Genomic DNA, 15,085 nt, shown 5'->3' with positions numbered 1-15,085 from the left:
GAATTACAACCATATCTGTATCATGGTGCAAATTTAAAAGGACATTCTTTACAGGTTTCGGGAAGCGTGTTCACAGAGCATAGCATGAAAGCCCTGATTGAATATACAGCATACCTCTGTGGAGTCAGTATATGCTATCAGATGCGTTCTTTGAAACCAATCAGCGTGTGTGACTTTGAAGTCGGCTTTCCTTCCTGAAGCGAACTTATTGATTCCCACATCAAACATGTGAGAAAGGAATCCGTATTTTAAAAGGTCCCCTTTCAGTTTCATGTCTCCCTCTCATTTCCTGTCTACCCAGATTGGCTTTTGGGGGTAATTTTCCGATTTGTTTAAATTTATTTTTAAAGGTCTACTACGCCACCTTCGAAAGACTGATTGCAAACTGCGTCCTTTTGTTTTAATCAAATCCACATGCGAGTAAATAAAGATTCAACCATGGTTGCTACTGTATACAAAATGATAATAATAATAATAATAATAATAATAATAATAATAATAATAATAAATAATACTAATAATATATTTTACTATTATTATTATCTTGATTAGATGCAAAACCTTCACTGAGGATGGGGATAGACTGTAATGCCATCGCTCAACTAAATCGAAGACATAATAATTAGTGCCAACGATTTCGGATTAAAGCTTAAATTCTGCCCTACAGATTCTAATTAGGATTCAAGTGTACAAACTCTCCATTTCGGACACGTTTGGAAAAGTTATCAAAAGTATTTAACGGAAAGAGATATTTTTCTTGACACGATTGAGTGTAGCATTGCGCGTGACGAAGATAATAGGAACTTATGCTTTAGAATAGAATACAGAGTTTAGACCAAAGGCCAAACACGGGGACCTAGGAGGTCATTCAGCGCTGAAACGGAGATTGGCAGTCAAAAGTCTGAAAGGTGTAGCTGAAGGAAAATCTCGCAGTTGCATTATAAATGAATTGTTAGGAGAGGGTGGATATTAAGATGGAAAAAAGCGAGCATGAAAGGAGGTACAGTAAAATGAACGAAAGGGTTACAGCTTTAGAGAATGGGAAAATATAATAAATGGTTCAGTGAAGCCTTTATGCTTGGTAGGCATTAAGGAAAAGCCATCATTCAGTGTTTATTAAACTTATTATGACAATGAAGTTTACTTACAATACCGGTCATTATTGCTGTACAACTATCTCACACCTTTTCTTACAACTGTCTACAACGGTTGTATGGACAATATCATTTCAAATAATAGCGTTTTCTTAAAACCAACTCGAAAATGGATTCTAATAATTAGTATCCGATAATTAGGATATAATGGTTTTACTGACTTGGGACGTTCAGAAAAAATCCTACTCTGTAAATGTGTTTACTACATAATTGAAATAGTACTTTCTTTTTAAGTTTTCAGTAAGTCTATTCATGTTTTTGCTCATGATAAATTCAGCAGGTAAAGAATAAATTTCTATTTCGCCCCTCTAAAAAAATGAAAATGATGTTGTTGCGTACCGAATTCTAGGCCCGCCAAAAATGAATAAAACTTTTGCCTCCTATTATATTCCCATCATACTGCGTTCCTCCCTTAACTCGACCTCATCCCGCTTTCTCCTTTACTCAGATCAGTGGAATTATTCACGCAGGATCCACTCGCCGGAAATTATGGTCAAAGCTTAACTCTGTTCGGTTTAATGTCGTGGGAATTGGTTTCGTAAAGGTAAATTGGGAAACGGATCTTTGTTAGCCCTACATGGTCAATCGAGGATGCCAATTGGTCCCTACAATTGATTGGTGTTTGTTTTAGCTGATGTGGGGCTTGCTGTGCGGTATTCCCAAAAGAGAAATGATGTATTTGGAGGAAGCTGCATGCTAGAAATATACTATATATATATATATATATATATATATATATATATATATATATATATATATATATATATATATATATATATATATATATATATATATATATATATATATATATATTATATATCTATATATATATATATACACACACACACACACACACACACACACACACACACACACATATATATAGATATATATATATATATATATATATATATATATATATATATATATATATATTATATATATATATATATATATATATATATATGTGTGTGTGTGTGTGTTTGTGTCCGTGTGTGTGGTCTGTGTGTCTGTTTGTATTTATATATGTATATATATATATATATATATATATATATATATATATATATATATATATCTATATATATTATATATAAATATATATAAACTATGGGCGTGCGTGTCTTTATATTGAAAATTGCTTGTAACTCCGGATGGCGTCATCAGCCAAAATACTCTGTCGATGAGGTAGTGATGTCATTTAATCTCACGTGGTGCTTTTTATTAACTTTTTAAACATTTACTTAACCTCTTTTTCTGCTTCCTTTACTTATATTGGTCTCCAACCATTCCAGTTCCCTTTTTCTTAACGACCATCTTTATTTCCCACCCATATCTTCTACCTTTATTGGGCGGTGGGCATAACCTTTTACTAAAAAGTAGACTGCAATACCGCTCTTCATATTATTGGCGGCGGGCATAACCTTTTACTAAAAAGTATGACTGCAAGACAGCATCTTCTACAGTTATTGGCAGTGGGCCTAACCTTTTACTAAAAAGTACGACTGCAAGACAGCATCTTCTACAGTTATTGGCGGTGGGCCTAACCTTTTACTAAAAAGTACGACTGCAAGACAGCATCTTCTACAGTTATTGGCGGTGGGCCTAACCTTTTACTAAAAAGTAATACGACTTGCAAAGACAGCCTCTTCTACAGCTATTGATGGTGGGGGCCTAACTTTTACTAAAAAGTAAGACTGCAAGACAGCATCTTCTACAGTTATTGGCGGTGGGCCTAACCTTTTACTAAAAAGTACGACTGCAAGACAGCATCTTCTACAGTTATTGGCGGTGGGCCTAACCTTTTACTAAAAAGTACGACTGCAAGACAGCATCTTCTACAACTTAGTGGCGGTGATCCTAACCTTTTACTTAAAAAGTAAAGACTGGGGGCAAGAACAGCATCTTTCTAACAGTTTAATTGGCAAGTGGGCCTAACCTTTTATTACTAAAAAGTAAGGACTGCAAGACAGGCATCTGCTTCTACGATTTATTGGCGGTGGGGCCTAACCTTTTGACTAAAAAGTAATACTTGTCAAAGAGACAGCATCTTCTACAGTTTTTATTGGCAGTGGGACATAACCTTTTACTAAAAACACAGTAAGAACTTTGCAAGACAGCATCTTTTTCCCCTTTGTTTACCGTTAAGTTGGTCGGTGGGCAAAACCTTTTACTAAAAAGGTAAGACTGCAAGACAGGCAAGTTTCTTAACAATTAGTTGGCGGTGGGTCCTAGCCTTTTTGTTTACTAAAAAGTAATACTGCAAGACCAGCAATCTTCCTACAGTTATTGGTCGGTGGGCAATAACCTTTTAAACTAAAAAGAGTAAGACTGCAAGACAGCATCTTCTACAGTTATTGGCGGTAGGCCTAACCTTTTACTAAAAAGTACGACTGCAAGACAGCATCTTCTACAGTTATTGGCGGTGGGCCTAACCTTTTACCAAAAAGTAAGACTGCAAGACAGCATCTTCTACAGTTATTGGCGGTGGGTATAAACCTTTTACTAAAAAGTACGACTGCAAGACAGCATCTTCTACAGTTATTGGCGGTGGGCCTAACCTTTTACTAAAAAGTACGACTGCAAGACAGCATCTTCTACAGTTATTGGCGGTGGGCCTAACCTTTTACTAAAAAGTACGACTGCAAGACAGCATTTTCTACAGTTATTGGCAGTGGGCCTAACCTTTTACTAAAAAGTACGACTGCAAGACAGCATCTTCTACAGTTATTGGCGGTGGGCATAACTTTTTACTAAAAAGTACGACTGCAAGGCAGCATTTTCTTACATAGCCAGTGGGCTTGGCTTTAACTAAAAAGGTAGGGACTGCAAGACGATCTTCTACCGTTATTGGGGTGGGCATAACTTTTTACTAAAAGTAAGACTGCAGACAGCATTTTCTACAGTATTAGCAGTGGGCCTAACCTTTTACTAAAAAGTAAGACTGGAAGACAGGAACTTCTACAGTTATTGTCGGTGGGCTACCTACTTTTACTAAAAAGTACGATTGCAAAGACAGCATTTTCTACAGTTTTATAGCAGTGGGCCTAACCTTTACTAAAAAGTACGACTGCAAGGGCAGCATCTTCTACAGTTAATTGGGGGGGCGGGGGGCATAACCTTTACTAAAAAGTACGACTGCAAGGACAGCATCTTCTACATATGGCAGTGGGCCTAGCCTTTTACTAAAAAGTAAGACTGCAAGGCAGCAGCCTTTTAGTCGATTTTACGACACAGAGGACCTACAGTGGTAATATTCTTACACTCCTTTACTCAACGTCTTATCGCTAAATGGCAGAAATTATTCCAGTGCTTATCTTAACAGGCTATTGTTTAGATATTGAGTCAAAACAGTGTACTTTACTGACTGGTGCATCATTGCCAGGTTTATAAGTGTGTCATTACATTTAGTTGTAAATGTATTTCAACATCTGATGGGGCTCAACCTATCCATTCATCCTTGTTAATGCATCATAGTTATTCTTCGAAGAAAAGTCCTGCTAACTGCAGACCTAAGTAAATGCACACGTGATTTGATCTTTCGTGGGGAGAGGTTTAAATGAATATCTTATACGAAAATCTCTTTGTGATGTTATCTATGCCAGTCTTTTCACAGAATACCGCCATTGACATAAAAAAGTTTACAACCAACAAAACAATGAAATTTGGGATCAAATAAAGCACTCCCTTGAATGACTAGTACAAAGAAGTACTCCCTAATAAGACCTTGAAAACATAAGCACTCCCTAATATGACCTTGAAAACAATAGCACTCCATTATGGGAACATGATCAAAAGGGAAAACCAGCAATGGTTGGGTTAGCGAGGAAATGTTGAAATAACCAAGAATAGTTTAGCACTCCCTAATTTAAGCAAGTAAAGATAAGTACTCCCTAATTTGATAAAGTAAAGATAAGCACTCCCTAATTGGATAAAGTAAAGATAAGCACTCCCTAATTGGATAAAGTAAAGATAAGCACACCCTAATTTAAGCAAGTAAAGATAAGTTCTCCCATTTGCTCAAGTAAAGATAAGCACTCTCTAATCTGAGCAATAAAGTAAAGATAAAGACTCCCTCATTTGCACAAGTAAAGATAAGGACACCCTAATTTGAGCAAGTAAAGATAAGAACTCCGTAATTTGCTCAAGTACAGATAAGCACTCCCTATTTTGAGCAAGTAAAGATAAACACTCTCTAATTTGAGCAAGCAAAAATAAGAATTCCATTTGCACAAGTAAAGATAAGCAATCTAATTTGAGCAAGTAAAAGATAAACACTCCCAATTTGAGCATGTAAAGATAAGCACTCCTTAATTTGAGCAAGTAAAGATAAGCATTTCCTAATTTGAGCAAGTAAAGATAATCAGTCCGTAATTTGAGCAAGTAAAAATTGGCACTCCCTAATTTGAGAAAGTAAAGATAAGCAAGCCCTAATTTGAGCAAGTAAAAATAGGCACTCCCTAATGAGCAGGTAAAGATAGGCACTCCCTAATTTGAGCAAGTAAAGATAAGTAAGCCCTAATTTGAGCAAGAAAAGATAAGTATTCCCTAATTTGAGCAAGTAAAGATAAGCAAGCCCTAATTTGAGCAAGTAAGGATAAAGATTCTAAATTGATAAGTATCCCAAATTTGATTCCCTAATTTGGGCAAGTAAACAAAGGCACCCCCTAATTTGAAGCAATTCCTGATCTGAGCAAGTATAGAAAGGCACTCCCTAATTTAAGCAAGTAAAGATAAGTTCTCCCTAATTTGAGCAAGTAAAGAAAGGCACTCCCTAATTTGAGCAACAATAATAAGTACTCCGTAATTTGAGCAAGTAAAGATAAGCACTCCCTAATTTGGGCAAGTAAAGGTAAACACTCCTTGATTTCTAGATAGTGCTTATCTTTACTTGATCCGAAATTTGCCGTGGAAATACTTAGCACAACAAAACAGCAGAATGTAACGATAAACAACTTGTCTTCCACCAGAGTGGTCGCTCGATAAATATAAATTGAAATGTGATGTAACTAGCCATAAGCCAGCCACACACTGGCCGGCCATAGTCACAAAAGACTTCCCTGAACGTACGTGAGAGAGAGAGAGAGAGAGAGAGAGAGAGAGAGAGAGAGAGAGAGAGAGAGAGAGAAGCGAAGATCAAAAGCCATTTTGGCTATCATTCGTCGCTTCGATGCCAACTTAACGCTGTTTTGAATTGCTTTGCAATATATCATAGTATAAATCCTAAGTTGCTTACTACTTGTAATAGTTGCATTATATTTCAGTTGTTAGAGTATTTATTCTTCTGACCATTTAGTTCAGTCACCGTTATCAAAAGCATTTTTTTCCCTCCATATCTTTCTTTGGACATATGCAAAACCGCTAAGAATACAATGCAATGCACCATAGTGTAGATTCCAAAATCTAAAATATCAGTCATAAGATATCCCATTGTTCCAACAAGAAAAGAGTTCTTTTTCTTGCACTTCCGGGTCTGTTGTGTATTGTATTCTTGCTAATTGTGGCTCAATTACAGTTACTACTATCAACCGTTAATAGTAGACTTTATCATAAAGCGCGTAAATAGAGGTGATAATATTTTCAAGTTAGAAACTCCATTTCCAACATCGAATAGGAGTTTGGATTCCCATATGAAATTATCGCTCAAGTGATCAGGCAACGGAGGAAATTGCGTGAGAATTATGTAAGGTTTCATAAAAAGGAAATATCGAATTATGGAGTCAGTCACGTTTTAAACGGAAGACATGGTTTGGTTTTAAAGAGAAAGTCCCCTCAACTTGGTGTAAAGTCATAAGTCGTTCATAAAGAAACAAAAGCCTTGTTAAAATGTTGCATTAAAGTACAGAATATTAAGAGAAAAGTTTGGAATATGGTAGCTGGGTGGTGGACATATATGTAGTAGATGATATCTTTTTTATTCTTGTGCTGTAACTAAGTTTTCTTCTTTACCTGTAACTGACAAAATATTTGTAAGTTTTCTAAACACTCAAGCCGTTTTCTAGTTGGATCATAAAAGGAGTACCTCCTTTATTGTATTAATGCTGAAAGTTGTCAGTGTTATCGTAATTCATAGTTTTTGGAGAGTAAATGGATTATCAGACTTATTTAGCTTCTGTGTTTTATCAAAATAGTTACGAGAACAGGAGACGAGCTTGACTGAAAGGAAATCTATTTTGAAAAAAAGCGATGAATCCTGGATCATTTTATTGTATTTACGTAATTTTATCTTTGGTAATTACAATATGATTTCTTCGTTTTAAGAGTAACGTTAATTTTTAGGAACTAAATTTCGTTAGAAAAACAAAATTCTGCCGTGTAAATTGGAAAATTTAACGAATATATTATTTGTCCTTATGATGATCTCAAAATTCATTTCTACTTATGAGTAACTCAGTTTTATTATAAAATGTATAGTAGTCATTTTGATATTGTGTGTTCAAAGGTTTCTCTTTCTTTGCTCTTAAGTTTTCATTGGTTTCTTCAATTTTAAATGATCACAAACGGAATCATTCATTCCAAGAAGATCATGTATAGTAAAGCAAAAAAACTTAGTACCATATTGGACCTAATATATGTCCAAATAGAATAAATGAACCCTATTCAATCCCGAAAGATTGTAAAATTTCCACAGAGAGAGAGAGAGAGAGAGAGAGAGAGAGAGAGAGAGAGAGAGAGAGAGAGAGAGAGAGAGAGAGAGAGAGAGAGAGAATATCCCGATTTCTTATTTCTAGTTTTCCAAAGTATGGAAAAATCCTTCTTATGAGCCACTTTAACTTTTATATATATAAATAAAACAAGACACGATGGAGTATATTCCATTATAAGCAAAGGAAGTGAGACGCAATGTATTTCGAAGGAAAATGAAAACCACAAATACACATACAAACACATCTGTGTTACTTCTGCAGCGGCTTCCCTTGGCTGGACTAAATCTGCACCCCCTCCTGAATTTCGTTTCACGTAGTCTCTCTCCCCTTTTGGGACCATTCATTGTTACTCGTGGCATCTCGAGAGAGCAATAGGATCTACATCACAGAATCCATCTCTGCCTCAGTGTTTTAACAACTCACCCTCCCTACCAGAGAGAGGCAAAGGTCTTACTTCACAAACCCTGTAAGGTCACTAGCTTATCTGGGACAGGTAGGTCTGTTTTCTTTTGGTAACCCAGGTGGTATAAATTTTCCTTGAAAGGACGATATTTTGTGGTCAAAATATTTCTAGTTATTATACACACAAACATACACACACACACACACACACACACACACACACACACACACACACACACACACACACACACACACATATATATATATATATATATATATATATATATATATATATATATATATAATATATATACATATATATATATATATAGACTGGTAAAAATGTTCTGTAACAACAGAATTCCATCTAATAAAAGGAGCCCATAAAAACACCAAAACCAAAAATGTAGAGAGAAAAGTACTATATTTCAGAGACTGCTGTCTCTCACTTCAGGTATATGAATGAGAAAAGTTTACAGAAAAGGTGGTATTTATACCAAGATATATATATATATATATATATATATATATATATATATATATATATATATATATATATATATATATATATATATATATATATATATATATATATTCTGACCATTACAAATCAACGCCGATCTCGTTGTATTTTGTAATTAGAATCGATATGAAACCCCCTCCACCATGCTAGCCGATTCGAGCGTTTGGCAAACGCAGCCTTTTTATGAATATTATCACATCACTGTGATATATATATATTATATATCTATATATTATATAATATATATATATATATATATATATATATATATATATATATATATATATATAATATATATATATTATATATATATAATATATATATATATCATATATATCTTATAAAATATATATATATATATATATATATATATAGTATATATATAAACGTTATTTCCCATGTAGAGCAACAATTCTGTTATTGATATACTAACAAAAATAAATAATAACTGTTGTATACCTATATATATATATATATGACTGGTAAAAATGTTCTGTAACAACAGAATTCCATCTAATAAAAGGAGCCCATAAAAATACCAAAATGTAGAGAGAAAAAGTAATATTTCAGAGACTGCTGTCTCTCTTCAGGTATATGAATGAGAAAAGTTTACAGAAAAGGTGGTATTTATACCAAGAGATTCGTCCACAAGTAAGCCAATTTAGGTCACCCCCGCTGATAATCTTCCTTTAATCTTCTTAAGCGTTGGTTGAATGAACACTGCGTCGACGATATCTGATATCCTATTCCCTTTTGAGATGTTCATTACCTGCTTCTCTTTTATTAAGGCCGATTCCATCATTTGAATCTTGTACCGGTAGTTGCTGCTATAAATTACACGTGACATATTCCAGTTTATTCTATGGTTATGTTCATTTATATGGTTGAAAATAGCCGAGTTCTGTTGTCCATACCTAACTGACCGTTTGTGTTGTATTAATCTCTGGGGAAGTGATTTACCTGTAAATCCGATGTAAGATTGGTCACAGTCCTGGCATGGGATCTCATATACCCCAGAGTCTTTGGGAGATGTCTTTTGTTGGACGTTAATCAGGGATTTGGCTAAGGTATTTGGGTAGGTAAATGCAAAAGGGTTGGATTTCCCAAGGGTATGAGTTACTCTCTTAATTGTCTCCAGGTGGGGAATTTTTATTTTATTGTTGGGTGTGTCTCTGGTCTTGTCTTTAGGTCGGTAGAAAATTACGTTTGCTTTTTGAATTGCTTTCTCAATTATATGGTCAGGATACTTTAAAGATGAAAGTTGCTTGCGAATTAGTTCAAATTCTTTTTCCAGGAAATCTGGGGAACAAATTCGTAAGGCTCTTAAGAATAGGTTGCTAGCTACACCTATCTTGATAGTATTGTCATGATAGCTAAAGTAGTGAATATATGAAAGTGAGAACGTTGGTTTTCTGTATATGGTAAATTTGTATTCTGTCGTGTGTCTGATTATTAAAACATCAAGAAAAGGAATTTTGTTGTCTGTTTCCCATTCAACTTTAAATTTGATGCTGGGCACTAATGCGTTTAATTTTGAGAGGAATTCATTAAAATTACCCCACTTATTATCCAAAATGTTAGTATGTCATCCACGTATCTCATCCACAGCATGTTTTTGGGTTTTATTGCATTTATTACTGTAGTTTCAAAGTATTCCATGTACAGATTGGCTAAAATAGGACTTAAAGGACTACCCATACTACAACCGAATTTTTGCTTGTAGAATGATTCCCCGAATGAAAATACGTTATTAGATGCACATAATTCAACTAACTTTATTATTTTGTCAAGTGCCAAAGGGAAATGATCTGAATAGGGGGATAATTTTTCCCTTAAAAACTGAAGAACGTCCTGTACTGGTACTTTTGTGAATAGGGAGTCTACGTCAAGGCTTAAAAGTTTTATGTTGTGAAGTGGTATATGTGCTTCTCTGAATTTGTGACAAAAGTCTTCCGAATGTTTGATGTGACTGGGAGAAAAAGTGCCTAAAAAAGGAGAAAGAAGGCCAGCTAACCATTTAGAAATTTTGTAATTGAAAGCTCCGGTCGCATGAAACGATGGGTCTGAATGGAAGATTGTCTTGTGAGTTTGGGAAGACCATAAAAGTAGGGTAATTTAGGATTAATTACTTTAAATTTCTCTAATAGTTCAATACTCTTTTTGTCTTGGCCAATTAATCTTACTTTCCGAAAAAATTCTGTGGGAACGTTCTGAGGGGATTTTTCGTCAGTTTTTCGTAAGTATTTGTGTCGCTAAGGAGCTGGTTGATTTTGTCGAGGTAGAAGTCTTTGTCCATTATTACAATTTTGCCGTCTTTGTCGGATCTACTTATTATAACATCTAACTTTTTTAGCGAGTGGATGGCTATCATGAATCTGCGGGGAACAGGATATTTCTTATGAAGGTCAGTTAAAGCATTTAGTAACACTCCTTTTAAACATATCTCTTCACGGCTGTAGTTTTTGCGGTCTGGCATAAGGGCAAAGGATAAGCCTAAATTTAAAACTAAATGTTGATTTACAGTAAGGGGGGTGTTGGATAAGTTTAAAACTTTGTCTTGTTGTTCAAGATTATTCCATGCGCTATTATCTATTAGGTTATTTAACTTGCGTAAAAGTCTGTTGGAATGAGTCACGCTATTATAGGCAGCAATGTCGGAACAGAATGAAATCAGATACCTGTATGTGTGGTCCGTAGTGAGGAGGCGAAGATTAGATTGAGTTCCATATATCACCCAAAAACAAGCTGTGGATGAGATACGTGGATGACATACTAACATTTTGGGATAATAAGTGGGGTAATTTTAATGAATTCCTCTCAAAATTAAACGCATTAGTGCCCAGCATCAAATTTAAAGTTGAATGGGAAACAGACAACAAAATTCCTTTTCTTGATGTTTTAATAATCAGAGACACGACAGAATACAAATTTACCATATACAGAAAACCAAAGTTCTCACTTTCATATATTCACTACTTTAGCTATCATGATAATACTATCAAGATAGGTGTAGCTAGCAACCTATTCTTAAGAGCCTTACGAATTTGTTCCCCAGATTTCCTGGAAAAAGAATTTGAACTAATTCGCAAGCAACTTTCATCTTTAAAGTATCCTGACCATATAATTGAGAAAGCAATTCAAAAAGCAAACATAATTTTCTACCGACCCCCTAAAGACAAGACCAGAGACACACCCAACAATAAAATAAAAATTCCCCACCTGGAGACGATTAAGAGAGTAACTCACACCCTTGGGAAATCCAACCCTTTTGCATTTACCTACCCAAATACCTTAGCCAAATCCCTGATTAACGTCCAACAAAAGACATCTCCCAAAGACTCTGGGGTATATGAGATCCCATGCCAGGACTGTGACCAATCTTACATCGGATTTACAGGTAAATCACTTCCCCAGAGATTAATACAACACAAACGGTCAGTTAGGTATGGACAACAGAACTCGGCTATTTTCAACCATATAAATGAAAACTAACCATAGAATAAACTGGAATATGTCACGTGTAATTTATAGCAGCAACTGCCTTTACAAGAGTCAAATGATGGAATCGGCCTTAATAAAAGAGAAGCAGGTAATGAACATCTCAAAAGGGAATTGGATATCAGATATCGTCGACGCAGTGTTCATTCAACCAACGCTTAAGAAGATTAAAGGAAGATTATCAGCGGGGGTGACCTAAATTGGCTACTTGTGGACGAATCTCTTGGTATAAATACCACCTTTTCTGTAAACTTTTCTCATTCAATATACCTGAAAGAGAGAGACAGCAGTCTCTGAAATATAGTACTTTTCTCTCTACATTTTGGTGTTTTTTTGTGGGCTCCTTTTATTAGATATATATATCTAGATATATATATATATATATTATATATCATATATATATATATATATATATATATATATAAATATATATATATATATATATAATATAATATATATATATATATATATATATTTTTGTTAGTATATCAATATACTAACAATATATATTTTTGTTAGTATATCAATATATAACAATATATACTAACTATATATATTTTTGTTAGTATATATTATATATATATATATATATATATATATATATATATATATATATATATATATATATTATATATTTTTGTTAGTATATCAATAAGAAAATTGCTGCTTTCTGCATGGGAAATAATTGTAGTGCCTTGCTCAATAATATATAATATATATATTATATATATATAATATATATATATATATATATATATAATAATATATATATAATATATATTAATAATATATATAATATAAGTAATTATAAAATATTATATATATATTATTATATATGAGCAAGGCACTACAATTATTTCCCATGCAGAAAGCAACAATTTTCTTATTGATATACTAACAAAATAAAAAATAATAACTGTTATAGGCCTATATAAATATCGATATATATATATATAATATATATATATATATTATATATATATATATAGTATCTATATATATATATATGATATAATATATATATATATATATGATATATATATATATATATATATATATATATATATATATATATATATATAATATATTATATGTTATATATATATATATATATACACACGTATATAAGATATAATTATTTTATTAGTATTTCTGCCCTTTCTGTTGCAATTATCATTCAGTGTTACCCCACAGCTTGAAGCAATTAATTGAGGACACGTCTGGAAATGATATCAGCAGTATTTAGATGTGCACGATATTACATAAGTTTACTTAATTTGCAAGACAAAGCTACACGTGACAATTTGGTCCCCTTGAGAGTGTATGAACTGTGCTTTAGAGAGTTGGAACATATGATATATCAATGGTCGCTCGAAACCAAGAAATAATTAAAATGTGTCGTGAATTGCTTTGGTTGCATAGGACTTCCCTTATTGATATTGAACTTTTGTTTATTCATTTGACGATGTGTCTGTGTGAGAGAGAGAAGCAACGTCATAATCCACCTTGGTTACGATACTACACTTCGAGCCAAACGTACCGTACTTGTGAAGTGCTTTGCAATATATCACTGTAGACATACTATGTTGCTTACTGTTTGATACGTAGTTCTTTCAGTATTTTAACAAATAAAATATATTTCAATTGCTACCGAAGTTATCTCGCGTAGTTTTTCTCGTTCTTTCTCCATTTTCACTGTATGTTAGGTAAACCACTAAAATTATAAACTGGTTCATCGGAGTGCTAATTCAAAATTCTCAACTATGAATAAATTTTTTATTTTATTTTTACTTATTACATCCCACGGTTCCTACAAAAAAAAAAAAAAAAAAAAAAGTATGTCTCTTATTTTTTGGTTTTTATTTAAATTTTCCACTGTAGTTGTACTTTTGGATTGTTAGTGGGGGACTCTGTCAAAATAAAAATTCCAGTAAAGATGGTATTTTGATGTCTGTCAGGTTTCAGACCCTGCCCATATCCGATGTCGAGTAGGAGTTTGGATTCCCGTAGGATATTGTCGCTCAAGTTACCTGAACTGGCAACGGAGAATATTGCGTAAGGCTTCTGTTAGGTTTCGTAAAAAAAGAAAGATAGGTTTCCAGATTCAATCACGTTTTAATTGAAAGACGTAGCTTGTTTTTTTTTTAAGGAGTAATCCCTTTTTTCATGGTGCAATCAAAGGTCGTTCAAAGTGATACTAAAGCCTTTATTTTAACATTGATCTGAAAATACTTGAAATCTAGCGATAAAAGTAAGTGAGGATGAATATATATGAGCTCAGAAGGAATTCCTATTTTCGACCATTTTCACTGATGTGGTGGACGTATGTAGATGTTTTCCACTTTGGGGAAATCATTTTCTTTTCTTCCTCGCCAGCAATAACGTTTTTAACTCCACGATCGCATTGCAAAAAAACTGTTATACTCTCTAACCTTACTTACGAAATATTTCTATATTTTATAACCACTCATGATGATCTCGGTTCTATAATTAAATTTCTAGCTCTTCAGCAGAATTAATATATTGGTAAAAAGGTTTCTGAAGGTTACATTTAATGGTGATAGATGTATTTTATCTGATAAAACTTTTTTTATTACATGGTTATGAGGACTTGATAGGAGATTGATTGAAAGGATATATAAAATCACTCACTCCTGATTTATATAAAAGGGGTATGTAATTTGAACAGTTATTTCGTGAATATAACTCTTTGTGAATGAAGTCCATTTTGTCTCATTATTTTCTACTGGTTACGTAATTTCATCTCTGGTATTTATAGTGATATAATTTGATTTTACAAGAAAAGTTCATTATTACGAAGTACGTATAATCTAGAAAAAAAAGTTTTTTAATATTTATTT

This window comes from Macrobrachium nipponense, chromosome 20 (genome assembly GCF_015104395.2).
Source record: "Macrobrachium nipponense isolate FS-2020 chromosome 20, ASM1510439v2, whole genome shotgun sequence".
In the NCBI taxonomy this organism is placed as follows: Eukaryota; Metazoa; Arthropoda; class Malacostraca; order Decapoda; family Palaemonidae; genus Macrobrachium; species Macrobrachium nipponense.
This window is presented reverse-complemented; position numbering follows the sequence as displayed.